The sequence below is a fragment of the Mustela nivalis genome (genome assembly GCF_964662115.1).
Source record: "Mustela nivalis genome assembly, chromosome: 2".
NCBI lineage: Eukaryota > Metazoa > Chordata > Mammalia > Carnivora > Mustelidae > Mustela > Mustela nivalis.
The window spans coordinates 148,726,494-148,742,909 of NC_139021.1; the positions used below are offsets into that span (position 1 = coordinate 148,726,494).

The 16,416-nt window shown below is 39.7% G+C and overlaps 1 long non-coding RNA gene across 1 annotated transcript; it reads right to left on the minus strand.

The window, feature by feature from the left end:
* Positions 1–5,562: 5,562 nt before the first annotated feature.
* On the minus strand, positions 5,563–16,412 carry LOC309859184. The gene is made up of 3 exons (XR_014308587.1): positions 16,300–16,412; positions 15,595–15,654; positions 5,563–5,685 (listed from the first exon to the last, which is right to left on the minus strand). It is a non-coding gene; the product is annotated as an uncharacterized lncRNA (long non-coding RNA).
* Positions 16,413–16,416: the final 4 nt, after the last annotated feature.

Genomic DNA, 16,416 nt, shown 5'->3' on the forward strand with positions numbered 1-16,416 from the left:
TATCACCAATAGGAAGTAGGAAGAAAAAAATTTTTCATATTTTGAAGTGAAAGAAAAATGAAAACATAACATCAAAATCTGCAGGATGGAGTTAAAGCAGTGTTTCCAGGGAAATTTATAGTGTTACCTGATTATAAATAAGTCACAAGTCTTGCCCATACTCAGTGGGAGGAAATTACACAAGGGTGTGAATACCAGGAGGTGGGGATAATTGGAGGCCATCTGAAAGTTTATATGGCACACCACCTTTCTAAGATTTCCATTGGAACAGAGCTGGAAAGCTAGTCTAAGGTAAATCTATTCTTAGAGAAGGAGAATGGATTTTATTAACCCTTTACATAGAAAGAAAGGGTTTGGAGAAAAAGTGACTAATCCCTCCTTTCCCTTCCCAGACCCTCTCTCTCTCCATCCCAACACAGTGCCTTCATGCAGCCAGTGTTAGTAGTGGAGTTTGTAACCTGCCTTAAATACGCATGTGCTTAAATACTCACGTGTTAACTATACTTAAGTACATTTAATGGACATTTTCTCTTTAAAAAGGTCAGATCATATTGATTACATTATTTTTAAATTTGCTTTTTTCTTTTTAACTTTTCACTTTGAAATAAATTCGGACTTACCAGTAAAAGATGCAAACTGAACAAAAGTGATTCTCATATACCCTTCATACAGTGACCTAAAATATTAACATATAACCAGAAAGCAATGATAAAACCAAGAAATTAACATTTAATCTGCAGATCTTATTAATATTTTGTCAGTTGTCCTACTAACTGTCCTTCTTCTGGTCCAAGATCCAATCCAGTGCATGTAATATATCTGTGCATAGCTTCTTGCTTCCTACACCTTCTGTGATCTGAGATAGTTTCTTCCATATTTCATTGCCTTTCATGGCTCTGATATCTTGAAGAGTGCTATTTAGTCTATACAATGATGCTCGATGTGGGTTTATCTGATTAAAGTAGCTTGTGCAATTTTGTCAAAAATACTATAGAAATGATATTGTGCTTTTCTCTGGCATTTATGTCATCATATCTTGTTACTGGTGATGTTAGTTTACTGTTAGTTACAGTTACAGTTATTGGTTAAGTGGTGTCTATTTAAAATTAATAAAGTTACTATTTTTCCCATTGTACTTAGTGTCTTATTGAAAGATGCTCTGAGACTATGTAAATATTAAATCCTTGTAATTTTGCCCACTCATTTAATATCTAGTACTGATACTTGCCTGAAACAATTATTACTGTGGTATTTTTCAAATGGTGATGTTCTTTTTCCATCATTCTATCTACACTTATTAGAATTTTACTGTAAGGAAGTGGTTTTCCTTCTCCCACTATCTGTTTATTAATTCAATTCTTTATCCATATCAGCATGGATGGACTCATGGGTATTGGTTTACTTAGTGGTCTATATCTATTAGTACCACTGTTCACTGTGTTGCTCAAATTGTTCCATATGTGGCCACTGGGAGCCCCCTCAAGTTAGCTCCAGTGCCATTTGATATGTCTCTATTATTCTGGGGAAACCTGCTAGCATCACGAAGGAGCTCCAAGCTCATCTTGTTCTTTCCTGCAGCAATTCTGTGATCAGTCATTTTCGAAAGAGCTCTGGTTCCTTTTATCGGATTGACTTGGGCCATTTCAGCCTGATCATGACTGATGTGTGTCCCAGTTGGTCATGTGAAGCTTTCAATTCTTTAATAGAGCTTCTTACTACTGAATCAAGCTGCATTTATTTTGTTCTCCTAAGACTGGTGGTGTGTAAGCCTTCATGCACTCCCACATGCTTTACTGGATTACTTAGTTTTTGAAAATTATAAAGAGAAATTTGTGATAGAAATTCTTCTCCTGGGAAAAGTATTGTCTTCTATACTGTCAATTCCTTTCACTGTTATTAACCAAGTTCTGACTTTCTCTCTCTTTTCTTGCCTCTTTTGTTTGACCCTAGCTTGAATGTTAAAAGGGAAGCTTTTTTGAGCCTTCAGTGATAGAAATTTTCTTACTCCCATTCAGCTGTCTTTGGGGAAGGTGCTTTTTTTCCCAGTTTTTGCTTTTGTTTATTGCTGGAACAATAAACCCTTCCTCTAAAACACACTCAGCGGGAAGGTTTTATCTTGTCTGTTTAGGAGAGAAACACTTTAATAAAGAAGATCTTCATTTTTAGTTTTCCTACTCCAGAGCTAATGATTTCTAAGCTACTAACTGTGAAGTTTTGAAATCAAAAGGCTGACACAGCATTTCATAAGGACCTCTGGATGCTAGCAATCAAGACTTGCTCTTTTTTTTTTTTTTTTTGTGCCACAAGGAGTCTTTCTGTGCCCACATCAAACCTTAAAGCAGAACTCTTAGGTATTTTTACAACAGTCATAATCCTTGTGCTTAAATTCTAAAATAACACAATTTCACTGAGAGTGATTTAGAATTACAAAGGCCATTAGGCAGAACTTTTCAAATGGCAAAGACAAAGCATTTTGGAGTAGCTTCCAAAAAGAAGGAAATATAACAAATATTCAGAAGGCAGTTTTTTGGATTGGTTTGTTGAGGGCTCAAAACAAAATTTTGACTCCATTACAGTCTTTCTCAAAAATTATCTGGGAATTTGTATGTCTTCATTGCAGAAGTGTCTGTTCATATCTTCTGCCCATTTTTGGATATGATTATCTGTTTTGTGTGTGTTGAATTTGAGGAGTTCTTTATAGATCCTGGATATCAGCCTTTTGTCTATACTGTCATTTGCAAATATCTTCTCCCATTCCATGGGTTGCCTCTTTGTTTTGTTGACTGTTTGCTTTGCTTTGCAGAAGCTTTTGATCTTGATGAAGTCCCAAAAGTTCATTTTCACTTTTGTTTCCTTTGCCTTTGGAGACATATCTTGAAAGAAGTTGCTGTGGCTGCTATCGAAGAGGTTACTGCCTATGTTCTCCTCCAGGATTCTGATGGATTCCTGTCTCACATTGAGGTCTTTTATCCATTTTGAGTTTATCAGACACATGAAAAAATGTTCATCATCACTAGCCATCAGGGAGATTCAAATTAAGAACACATTGAGATACCACCTTACACCGTTAGAATGGCCAAAATTAGCAAGACAGGAAACAACATGTGTTGGAGAGGATGTGGAGAAAGGGGAACCCTCTTATACTCTTGGTGGGAATGCAAGTTTGTGCAGCCACTTTGGAGAACAGTGTGGAGATTCCTCAAGAAATTAAAAATAGAACTTCCCTATGCCCCTGCAATGGCACTACTGGGTATTTACCCCAAAGATACAGATGTAGTGAAAAGAAGGGCCATCTGTACCCCAATGTTTATAGCAGCAATGGCCACGGTTGCGAAACTGTGGAAAGAACCAAGATGCCTTTCAACAGATGAATGGATAAGGATGATGTGGTCCATATACACTATGGAGTATTATGCCTCCATCGGAAAGGACGAATACCCAACTTTTGTAGCAACATGGACGGGACTGGAAGAGATTATGCTGAGTGAAATAAGTCAAGCAGAGAGAGTCAATTATCATATGGTTTCACTTATTTGTGGAGCATAACAAATAACATGGAGGACAAGGGGAGATGGAGAGGAGAAGGGAGTTGAGGGAAATTGGAAGGGGAGGTGAACCATGAAAGACTATGGACTCTGAAAAACAACCTGAGGGTTGTGAAGGGGGTGGGAGGTTGGGAGAACCAGGTGGTGGGTATTAGAAAGGGCAAGGATTGCATGGAACACTGGGTGTGGTGCAAAAACAATGAATACTATTACACTGAAAAGAAATAAAAATTTAAAAAAACATTCTCTGGGAAAAGCTAAAGAACACACTTTATTCAGATCACCATACACTGGTCCTCACTGTATCTTCTTATGTTCTACCTGCTGTGATTTCACAACGTAGATTACTTCCCTCAAGGTCATATCCAGCAGACTGGGTCTTCCATCAAGGTCATACCCAGCAGATTGATGAATGGGTCATTCCTCACTTCAGAAGATAAATCAGTGGAAGATGAATATAAGCTGAGTCATATTAGAGCCACAATTAAAGACTTCCAAAACCTCAGAAAAAAACCCAAAATATTGCCATGGCTTTTTAATTCTATTAGTCATTTCCTGGTTACTTAGTCTTTCTCAGATAAAGGCAAAATTTATTGAAAACTATCATGTGGGAAAGTTAAAACAATTTTTTAAAATAACATCACGGAAAATACTTACCAAGGTCTAGAAACAGGAAGAAAAGAAAAGTAGATCATTTTTAAAGTCCTTCCTTAAGACCAATAGCTACTGTTATAAGCAAAGAAAAGACAACACTAGAGAAGATTTTAGAATTCTGTTCAAGAAACTTTTAAACAATATTCTGGTGTGGACTCCCAGCTAATGTAAAAAGATCCCTGTCCTCTCTGTGTAAATGTGCTAAAACCTGAAATAAGGAACTTGGTCAGAAAATTGTATGAGAGATTATAAATCTGGGGAATCTCCAATATCTGGCTGAACATTTTCAGATGGACCTAGAAAAATTGATAAGTTTAGGGCCAATAACACACTTATGCCACTGAGATAAAAGCACTGGTTCCTGAAACAGAAACTGAATTGAAAGACCCTTTATCACCTAAGAATTAAAGCACTATTAAGGAGGACATGTGCTGCTATATAGCAAAAAAGTAATGGGAAGAGTCAATATCCCTCATTACCTAAAGGTAAAACTAATCATCCCTTTCACTGGCCATTGTAATACTTCTGTTTTACCTACAAGGACCAAATAGACAAAATTGTGGCTCTGTTCAATATTTTGTGCAGTTAATGCAATAGTATACTTTGTTTTTTGATATAGCCTAAACAGCGTAGTTTCTTTCTTTAGTTCTACCTGACAATAAATTTTCTGTAACAGACTTGAGATCAGCATCCTTTACTATCCCAGTAGATAAAGATAGTCAATATTCATTTGATTCACTGGAGGGAAAACCACCAAACACTTGGACAATGATGACTCCAGGATACGCTACTGAGGCACCATCTTATATCTCCTGATGTTTAGATCAGGTATCTAAAGTGTCCATATTGATCTACCTGATACAACATGTCAAGAATCTCCTTCTGTGTTTCACTGACTGATTCTTCTAAAACTCATTCTAAGTATCTATTGACTAAATTGGTTTAAAAAGGATGTAAAGTTTTTAAGGAAAATCTTATATGACCGCCAAAGGTAAAAGTTATTTGGGGGAAAGATTGTTGACTATTCAAAATTACCCAAAACCATTTTCTAAAAGACAATTGGGAGGACTTCTTGGATTTACTGTTTATTGCAGATTATGGGGTTCTAGTTTTTCTGAACTATTAAGGTCTTTACATAAGTTTCACTCCTGTGGAACTCAGAAGTTAAAGATGGTTTTCACAGGGGCACCTGGCTGGCTCAGTCGTTAAGCATCTGCCTTCAGCTCAGGTCATGATCCTGGGGTCCTGGGATTGAGCTCTGCATCGGGCTCCCTACTCAGCAGGAGCCTGCTTCTCCCTCTCCCACTCCCCCTATTTGTGTTCCCTCTCTTGCTCTCTCTCTGTCAAAAAAATAAATAAAATCTTTTTTTTTTTTTAAAGATGCTTTTATTATATCAGAATGTGCCTCCAACAGCCACCTTTCCTGGGTCTTCCAGATGATGATAAACTTTTCTTCTTATATATCCAGGTAAGTTCAGGCCGAGGTCTAGAGGCACAAATGTAAATATACCCATTAAGGACACACTGTATAGAGCCTGTCCCTTGACCCAGTAGCTAAGGTTTATTTTTCCTGCCACTAAACACTTGTAGCTGTAGGTAAATTTTTATGCTAGTGAAACTGGTCATTCTTTTCCCCTTACCCAATGATTGGGCATGTTGTGTTTTTAATGGGATTATCTATGCCCAAAGCTGGTCATCTGGATACCCTCTCCAAAATCTTGGTGTGATATTATTCGTTGATGGGTTCTATCTTAAAAGTGAAGAAGGTCAATACCACATGTGGTTTCTCCTTTGCCCATGCAAGAATTTTGAAGTAAAGTTGTTTAGATGTGAGACAACTGTGATTTCCTTTAATAAACAGCTGCATAATATCCCATCGTAAGACTGTGTCATACAGTTAATTATTAACTTGAATTATTAAAGTCAATTATTAGAAAAGAATGAAATTAAAAGCTTCATATTCAACTACATAAAAAATTATTAAGATTCTATATAGCAAAATATATTTCATATTATATATAAATATACATAAATCAGGTCAAAATGATAGATTGAAAGAAAATATTTATATCATAAAGTCAGGTACAAAATGGTAGATTGAAAGAAAATATTTACATCATACCTGACAGATAAAGGTTAGTATGTTTTTTTTTTTTTTTTAAAGGAGAGAGAGGGTGTGTGAGTGGAAGAGAGGGACAGTGGGAAAAGGAGAGGGAGAGAGAATCCCAAGCAGGTTCCATGCCTGCTGTGGAGCCTGATGCTGGACTCAATCCCACGACCCTGAGAGTATGACCTGAGCCAAAATCAAGAGTCAGATGCTTAACTGACTGAGCCACTCAGGTGCCCCAGGTTAGTATTCTTAATATATTAATCACTCATAAGAGAAAGACAACTCAATAGACAAATTAACAAACATTCTAAAGGACAATTCTCAGAAGAGGAAATGTACGTCAAATATGCTAATAATCAAGAAAATGAAAAGTAAAATAAGAGTTAATAGTGAAATAACATTTTTTCTATCATACTCGCCAACACTTAAAAGAATTACAACAGTGAGTGCAAGCTAAGGGCACTGGGAAAAGGCCCCATTCCTCTGCTGTGGTTGTGCAAATTGTTACAACCTTCATGGAATAGAACTTGGCAGGACCTAGTGACATTTAGAACATGCATACCCTTTGATCCAGCAATCACACTTGGGAGATCCATCCTATAGAACTTCAAGTCCCAATACATAAGAATTTATGTGCAAAGAGCTGTGTCCCAGACTCAGCATCCATGCTAGGAAGTTGTTGATGATGTGTTCTTTTTGAGGCCATTGTGGGGATTAAAGATAATTTTTAAGAAGTGTATCTTACAAATTAGTTATTAGTATTAAAATATGTGACAATGTGGAAATAGCGTGGGACTTCACAAAGAGGACACCACCTGTCCATTCTAACTCCTCATACATCATCCTCTGTACTTGGTGTTTCCGATAGCACAGCACCCAACAAGAGCAGCAAGGAAAGAACAGAAGGACATAACAGCAAGGAATAGCAGAAATAAATTCAACAGTCAAGGACAGAAGCCTGTGCTCCCTCAGCCCAGGATGGTGACACCCTGGAGAGCTATCTCCTGGAACTCTGGCTCACTAGTCTTTTGATATTTCTCTTGAGTGTTAATTACTCCCAGAAAGTTTGGGATAAGTGTGAAAAGAAGCCTCTGGATCTTGTAGGCAGAGGATGAACCCTGGTCATGTCTGCAGGGATCCTGGGGTCTGGCATTATCCGCTTGTCTCTGATGGCTTTGTTATCTCATGGAGGTAGGTATCCCAGTGGGTACTTCCAGGGAAATTGAAGACTCTGGGGTGAGTTCTCAGGGACCACTTTTAGCCATTGGAGACTCTGGGAGCCTTTGTTGAATCTCCCGTAGTAGAGACATCGCACTGGGGATTAGGCTTCAGCATATGAATTTTGGGGAGATACATTCAGTCATTCTATAGCAACTGTCCCAAGGGCCTGCCTTCCACTTTCTGAGATTTCCTCCAGTAAATACCCTTTAAACATGTTCTTGCTTAAGCTCTGTTTTTGGTGGTATCTGAAGCCAGAGTAAGTTTATTTTTCCTTTCTAATTCCAGAAGAGTATTTCCTTTCCATTATTCTGTATTACATGCCAACAACCTAAATGGCTTGGAAGCAGATTATTGTCCAGAGCCTCCAGGTAGTAACACAGACTGGATGACACTTTGATTTTGGTTTTGTGAGACCCTAAACAAAAAACTCAGTCAAGCCTAATAAGGCTGATGACCAACAGAACTGTGTTGTTTTAAGCTACTAAATTTGTGGCACCTCATTTTTCTCACTGATCTTGAGTCAAGGAGCAGGTTGAGAGATAGAACCTGTGCTTTTTTAGTGTCTTTCCAAAACTCATGTTCTTCTTGAAACCTGAGAATGTGACCTTATTTGGAAATAGGGTTACTGTGGGTATATAATTAGTTACAATGGGGTCATGCTGAAGCAAAGTGGCCCCTTCACCCATTATGACTGGTATCCTTACAGAAAGAGAAGAGACACAGATGCAAATAGAAAAGGGAGAGGGCTATGTGAAGGTAGAGATAGAGTTTCGGGTGATAGTAAGGAGCACCAAAGATGGCTAGCAACACTGGAAGCTAAGAGGAAGGCATGGAGCAGATTGTCCCCTAGAGCCCTCTGAGCAAGAGCATGGCCCTGTCTACCTCTTAATTTCAGATGGCTAGCCTCCAGAAATGTGAATGAATCTTTTTCCATGGTTGAAAGTCACCTAGTCTATGGTACTTTGTTATAGCAGCCCCGGTCATACAGGATCAGTGTCTTCCTGCCCTTTTAGGTAGTTTCTGTTCCATCAATCAAAGCCTGAGCTTTCTATGAAAGGAAGCCTGTGCTGCAGTTTCCTTAATCTAGCCTTATTTGCTATCCAAGAGCTTGTCTGTCATTCTCAGGTTCCAGTGAGACTGTGGGTTTTTATTCTTAGTGGTGTGTACATGAAAATGTCAGTGGGATGTTGCTAGAAGATACTAGAGCGTGCCATGTAGCACAACTGTCCCCTTGATGTTGTTGATGCTGCAGATTTTTGAAAACTACCATAAATCATTTCTGGAACCAGGTGAGATGTTAATTATCATGATAATATTGCTAGAAGGTAAGAAAGCACTTCAATACATAAACTTTGCTTTAGCTATGGGGCTTTGAGGGGTTAAAAGTCTAGCTCCAGAAAGGAAAGGCATAAACAGATCAATTTCCCTTCAATCTCAGAAAGGGAGTAAAAGAATTTAGGATTGTCAAGTGGTATCATTTGGAATAACACAGGTTCAGCATCAGAAAGTAGATAAGGAGAGGAAATTGAAAAGAACCTGAAACATACATCAGGCTACATCCTTGAGATATTCTTCTATGCGGCTGCCAGAAAAAGTCCATCAAAATGCAAAGTTAGTTCTGCCTTGTCCCTACTTACACCCCTCTGATGGTACTGCATTCTAGACATCAGGCCACACTTCTTAGCTAGGCATTCAAGCCTCTCCATGTGCCCTCCCTACCTCCCTATCCTCATCTCCTCTACTCCCCAGCATACACTCTCAGCAGCAGCCAAGCTGGGCTGTGCACAACCCCCTGAATATTCTGTGTTCCTTTACTCCTCTGCCTTCACAAATTCCATAGGGACATGCCTTCTCCTCCTCCATTCCTGGTAAATCCACTCTACTGGCAAGTCCTTCCTGGCTCCCCAAACCAGGCCCCCCATCTCCCCCACAGTGCGTGCTGGAGCCAGCGCAGGTCTTTGCACACAACCCCATCCTATGCAGCACCTCATCTCATGGTTGCCTTTTCTACTGTGCAGAAAGCTTCTAAGCAGGTGCTATGGCCCAGTGAACTCTCCCCCTAGTGCCCATCAGTGCTGGCTGACTAACAGATAAAAAGCGGAGCACTGACTGCACTTTCAGAGTTACATTGGAGGCCAGCACCAGTTTGATTTCATGGTTCAGAAAAAAAAAAAAATCACAGTGGGTCTAGACTCACTGATAACATAAGGTCAGGACACTTTCACAATGTCAGGGGGAGGGGCTCCCAGTAGGGAGGATGAAAAAAATCAGAATAATAATTACAATGAATTAGAACAAGTTAAGCCAGTGAAAGGCTCTGAGTTAATAAAATATTTAAAACAGTTGATATGATGTGATAAAATAGTAATTGTTATGTCAAAACAGATGAGTGTAATAGGATGAAAACAAATGCTTTATTTCAGTAAGTATCAGAATATTAATATAAGGAATTTTTTCCCTAATTATATGTTAGTAAAAGGGTTTTGTGTGTATACACACACACACACACACATATAAGAATATACAAATATGTATTTTCTATCTAAGTAAACAGGAGAGAAATGAATTGCCTAAGCGCACTTGGATATTCCACAGCAGAGCTGGATCTGGAACTCACAACTAATCACTCTAACTCAGAGGTATTTCTGTTATATACACTACCTCTCACATTCAACACCCTTCTTCCCCCCACCTCACCCTAGGGGCACCCAACCACGAACACAAAGATGTTCCCACATGGGCTCTATGATATCATCTGGACTTTGGGAAGTGGGAGAGAGAACAGCACCGGGAAAAGGATTAGAAGAGTCAGTACCAGATGAGATGGTGAGTTTATGAGATACACTGCTACTTAGGACTTCTCGCCCACCAGGCGGAGGTGACAGCACCTAGGCATTGCTCTGGGACCTCCTCTCCTGTTTCCCCACTCTTCTAGTCGCTGTCCTGCTACAGGAATGTAATTGGCTTTATGTTTATATTTTAATTATAAGCATAATGCATGCACATGTGCAGAAGTTCAACCTCAGGAAAGCAAACTGCTCTCCCAGCTCTCCGGCTGTGGCATCAGTCTCCACAACTGCATTCCATTCTCCCATGGGGTCTTGTCTTTGAACCTTCCTTTCAGTGGCCTGTGCTGCACAAGTTTTCATGAAGAATCCTTGAAAAGAGTGTTTCTGAGTAGAGGGGCAGATGAAAGCATGATGACTGAGGGGAGAATGGCAGGTAAGGAAAGGGTGAAAACAAGCGCATGCAGATCTTTCCAGGAGAGCGGAGGCAGATGGGAGCAGAGAAAGCAGCTGTGATTTGCTCAGCCAACACTTCAGATGAACTCTTTTCCTCTTCTACCAGAATAAGAAAGGGATTTACTTACCCCTCTGTGCCTTAGAAGTTACTTAATATTTAAGTTACTATAGAAATGGAATGCCATTCAGGTAATTTGGATGCAATGTACTTAATTTTTTAAATTATGCTTGCATTCCCAAAGACATTTTACAAAATCCCAGCTGGCTGTAGAGACTGGCCCCAAGTTTTCAACATTTTGAGTATGGTATTTTAAAAGGAAAATACAAGTTGAATGTGGATCAACTACAGTCTGGTTTCCATTATATCTCCTTTGCTGCCATGCAGTGACAGTTCTATAAACTACAAGAATCCCAGTGTCCTAGAACAATGAAAACTTTGGTAACTGAGCACTTTCTATTTCCTTTCCCCATGTGGTGCCTTCATTGGGTGGAGATACTTCTGAACCTAGGGATTTAATCTGCTGATTTGCATCCGTGGTGACAATCTCCTCAAGAGCACTTACTAAACATGTTTCTGGGTCCTGTACAAAGCGAGACATGCAGAACCCTGCAAATGACATCTGGTCCTTCTATAGCTCAAAAAGCCATGAGGACATCATGAAAAATAAGCCCATCCCTGAACACTTGGGTTGTTTCCATATCTGAGAGCTTGTAAATAATACTTACCCTTGTCCCCTTTGTTCTGGAACACCTTACATGGCATACAGGCGTTAACCTGCATTATTAAACTATACAGCTTTCAACACCAGAGAAAACAAGGGAGGAAAGAGGACTGGTATTTGTAATCCTGCCCCTCTGCTGGCTGGTCTCCTGTTCGCCTGTGAGGAGGCCCAGCCAATAGAGGGCAGCAACAACATTTTGTTTTTTGCTCATTTCCAGAGTGAATGCTTTGTCTACAGCCAAGAGATTGATTAGACCTTAGGTCCCACTGAAATACTTTGCTACAGATGATCTCACAATGCTCTGAGCAGATAAGAGGGCAGCCCTTTGCCTCTCCCCAGACCACCATTAATTTTTATCAAGTCTTCAGGAAAAACCATAGGTCAAGACTTGTAAAATTGTCCTTGGAACAGCAGTGTTGAACACTAAGGTCTACATGTAAAACAGAACCTAGGTTTAGATTCCTTTGGTTCTCAAGGGGCAAATAAATCCAAATTTATGGGTGTCTACACAACTAAGATAGACCCAGGCATAAAGCCAGAAGAGATAGAGGCTGCATGTAGTAGAATCAACACTCATTCTGTCATTCTATTCTGGCAAATTTCCTCTCTCTTTGAGGTCAAGGGGGTTAGGACTGTTACTTTTATTTTTGATAGCCATACAGATGCATTCATCTCACATGATCTAGGATGAGGTAACAAGATTTTTAAAAGAGACAACCAAAAGGCCATAGATCTTTTTGACCTGTTTGACCTTGAATAAGTTACTTGAACTCTCTTAGTCTGTTTCTTTATGGAGACAATGGGAATAATATCTGTTGTGAACTGAACTGTGTCCCCCCAAAATTCATTATGTTGAAGCCCTAACCCCCAATGTGAATGTATTAGTAGACATGGCTTTTAAGGAGGGAATTAAAGTTATGAAGTCATAAGGATGGCACCCTAATACAATAAGACTACTATCTTTATAAGAGGAAGAGATATAGGGAGCATCCTTTTCTCTCTCTCTCTCTCTCTCTCTCTCTGTGCATACATAAGGGAGAGGCCATGCAAAACACAGTGAGAAGACGGCTGCCTGGAAGCAAGGAAGAGAAAAACAGAAAACAACCCTGCCAGGATCTTGATCATGGAGTTCTAGCCTCCAAAATAGTGAGAAAATATCTACTGTTTAATATACCCAGTCTGGTATCTCATTATGGTAGCCCAAGCACGCTAATACAGTATCTGATGTTGGCACAGGATGGTGCAAATATTAATTTCCTTCTTAACTATCTTCCTGGCTTTGAAATAGATATTCAATTTCCTGTTATACTTGTTCACTCAGATACTACCACAAACATCCCAAGATCAGCATTTCTTAAAACAAATTCATCAACTTCTCCCTCAGGCCTCCTAGTTACCTAGGCTGGAAACCACTACTGTGTTTCTCTCTTGCTTGTACCTCAAATATGATGCATCTCCAGGCCTGTCCATTATGTCATCACAGTATCTCTTACTTCTCTCCTCTTCAGCATTTGCCATTCCAGAACCCCACTTTAATTTCTTCCCACATGGACCATTCTGAGTCCTCTTAACTCTCAGTGACAGCAAGTGGTCTCCTTGCCCCACATCTCTGACTCAAATCATCTAAAAAACATTCTCTCCAAATTAGCAACTTAAAATCTCTTCCAAAACTTTCCAGACTTTCCAATTTTGGAGGGTGTGGTAATGCTGGGCCACAAAACCAATACTAAGAAAACGTGTGTGTGTGTGTGTGTGTGTGTGTTTTAAAGTCACAAAGTCCTTAAAATGCTCTAGATCTGGCTTTCAGGTGAAAAACACAATATTGGCTCATTTAAAAGTTGGAAATGACAGTTGTTTAAAATGATATAGACTCTGTGTATGTGTATTTTATAATTCAAAAAGCATAAGATAATTGGGTCATTAAAAAATAATCATCCAATTTAAGAGCAGGTGAGGCAAGTGGCCTTCCAGGTCCTGTCAGACCATGAGATTCTCTGATTCTTTAAAGGTCGATGCCATTTTACACATTTGTTCTTTCATTCATTCATTTATTCACTTGACAAGTCTAAGTGTGTTCCCTGTGCATGGCTAAAGAATAAACTATGCAATGAGTAATGACCTCCAAGAGAACAGAAAGATTGAAGAAGAGGGATAAGATGTCAGATGGGGGAAGAAAAGTTCTAGGTGGGACTCTCCAGCTAGGTAGATACGGTTTTTGACAGCCAGGCTAGAAACTCCCCAGAGCTAACTCCTTACGTCTTTCGTTAACCTTCTTTCTGTACTTCCCTCTTGGCTATTCTTCATTAAAACTTTGACTTGAATGACTATTATAAGCCAGGAGCTCACAGTCTAGTAGGATAGAGGAAGAATAAGAGATTGAAACATGGATCATTACAATTCAGTTTAAAGGAAGAGCATCTAGGGAAGATTCAAGGCTGACTTCTTAGAGGCCTCTCAGAGTAGGTAATGGTCAAAACAGGATAAACAGTTACAAAGCACTTTGGAGATGCTGTCACTCCGTGTGGAGCACAGAACGCAAGATGAGACTTCAGGCCCAAGGCAGGAAGTGAAGCTCTGTAGGTCCAATTAGCCAAGTGGTCTCTTCTGGGGGAGTTTTTCTTCTAGCAACATGGTTGTTGTTTCATGGGATGATTGTCTTCCAACCCATGCCCTAAAAACCTTTATGCAACTTATCTTAATAAACTGTTTGACTCCTAAGCTAAGTCTCTCCCAGAGGCCCATTCCAGCCCACATCTCTTGGATGAAACGGGATTGTCAATAAAGCAGCCACTTGCCGTTCCATGGCATTCTTCTGTGCTTTGAAGCTTCCACTCCATCATGTAGCTCTGCCTCTCCCCTCCCTGCTCACTCACCCTGTCACACACAGAGGTTTTACATCCTTAAAACTCTAGTCCACGTGTGGCAAGCTGGAAAGGTTGTGACTTAAAATCTGGAATTTTAGTGTCTCTTGTAAAATTAGGAGCTGGTATGCCTGGGCCTGAATCTTTGCATGGCAACAAGTGGCTGAAATGGAGTCGGGTTGTCTTTCAAAGGAGCACATGCCCTGCCGTTCACAGCACGCATCTCTCTGGCTTAGCTGCCTGGCCTCCACAGCCTTTGGGTTTCCATTCCTTAACCTAATTAATGTCATCCCTTTTGTGATCTAAGAATTAGAGAACTAATAATGAGGACATGTGCAGCTATATAAGCAAAAAAGTAATGGGAAGAGTCAATGTCCCTCATTATTTAAAAGCAAAACTAATCATCCCTTTCACTGGTCATTTGTAATACTTGAAATACATTGTAATACTTGTATCTACAAGGACCAAGATGGGAGTAATACTTTTGTCACTGACAATTTTTGATTCCATGTAATAGCTTCTCTGTCTCTGGCAACCTAATAAGCTAATCAGAATTCTAAACAATGCCCCAGGCTCCACACTAAGCTCTCTACCTGCATTAGTTCATTTAATTTCCTCTACAACTCAACTACCCGTATCTTCTCCAATTTACCCAAGAGCAATTATTCAAATTGCCCATTCGTGAGGTAATTAAGATGTAAAACCCAAGTAGGCTGACCCCAGGGCTGTCTTCCTCATTAAATCCTGCCTACCCTTACCAAGAACAAGTACCCTATATCTGACGGAGACACAATTTTATGCAAGCACATTATACCCCCAGTGATGGGTTATAGCAGCAGTTCTCAAGTGGACCAGCCTATCAGCATCACCTAGGAACCTGTTAGAAAGATAAATTATCTGGCTATAGACCAAACATGATGAATCATCAATTCTGGGAACGGGCCCAGAAATGTGTTCAGAAGCCCTCAGGGTGATGCTGAGGCACCCTGAAATTGAGAACCAATGGGCAGAGGTCCAAAGTGCTTGCTCTCGTTTCTCCACTTGACTACTCATTTAACCAAGTTCCTTAAACTAAGGCCACCTTGATCAGTTTTCTCTCTACATACTTATGAAATGACTGAGTGAATGTGGCAGGCAAAGATATTTAACAAAGCTCCTCACTCATTAGTGTAGGATGAATGAGATTTCAGCAATACATTAAAACAAAAACAAAAACAAAAACAAACCAAACATACAAACCAGAAACCTTGGAGCTCTTTTTCCTTCCCAAGTAAATCATCCAGAGATTGCCTAAGAAGCCTGTCAGTGGAATGAAAGGATTCAGTTTAGTAAACCTGAGCGATGCTGGAAATTTAGCGGAATACTGAGGGGCAGCATATTTTCAAAGGAGACTGTACTCAGAGGCAGTGCCTCTCAGATTCACATTCTCCTGTAACTCAATTTCCAGTAGCAGAACACATCTTTTAATTCTTTGACTTAAAACAGTTGTGGTATTTCCCTTGTTAATGTGCTCATTAAAGGGGATGAAGGCTGCTGCAGTGCATTAGTTACCGCAGAAGGCTACCATGTTACCTACTGGCTTCTAGTTTTAGGCCTCTGAAAAAGAAATGCATACTACAAACTGGGAATACATAAAAATCTGGAGTATTTGCTTTACTTTATAGAATACGGAAGTCATTCTAGGTTAAAAGTATAAAATTATGAAATCTAACAATATACAGAGGTCTTTCTGTTGCAGGATGCTGTCAAAATTGGCAAATTCTTCAAGTGGTGTTGGTCCCAATCAGAAGTTACTCCAGACACAAAACTTCTATAAAACTGATGACAGATCCTCCAAATGGCCCTACAGCCAAGCCCCTGCTACAAAGTGACTCGCTTGTGATTAATAGGACACTTGGTAAGTGGTCAAAGATCAAGTCTTTCATAAAAGATAACTGCAATCACCTCATACTCACAAAACACTTTGTGGATATTCTTTTGGATGGAGCTGTTGTCAGCGAGACTATCTTCTATGACTTGCACTCAAATGCAAGGCCAGAAGGGAGGCAAAGTTCAAGCTTG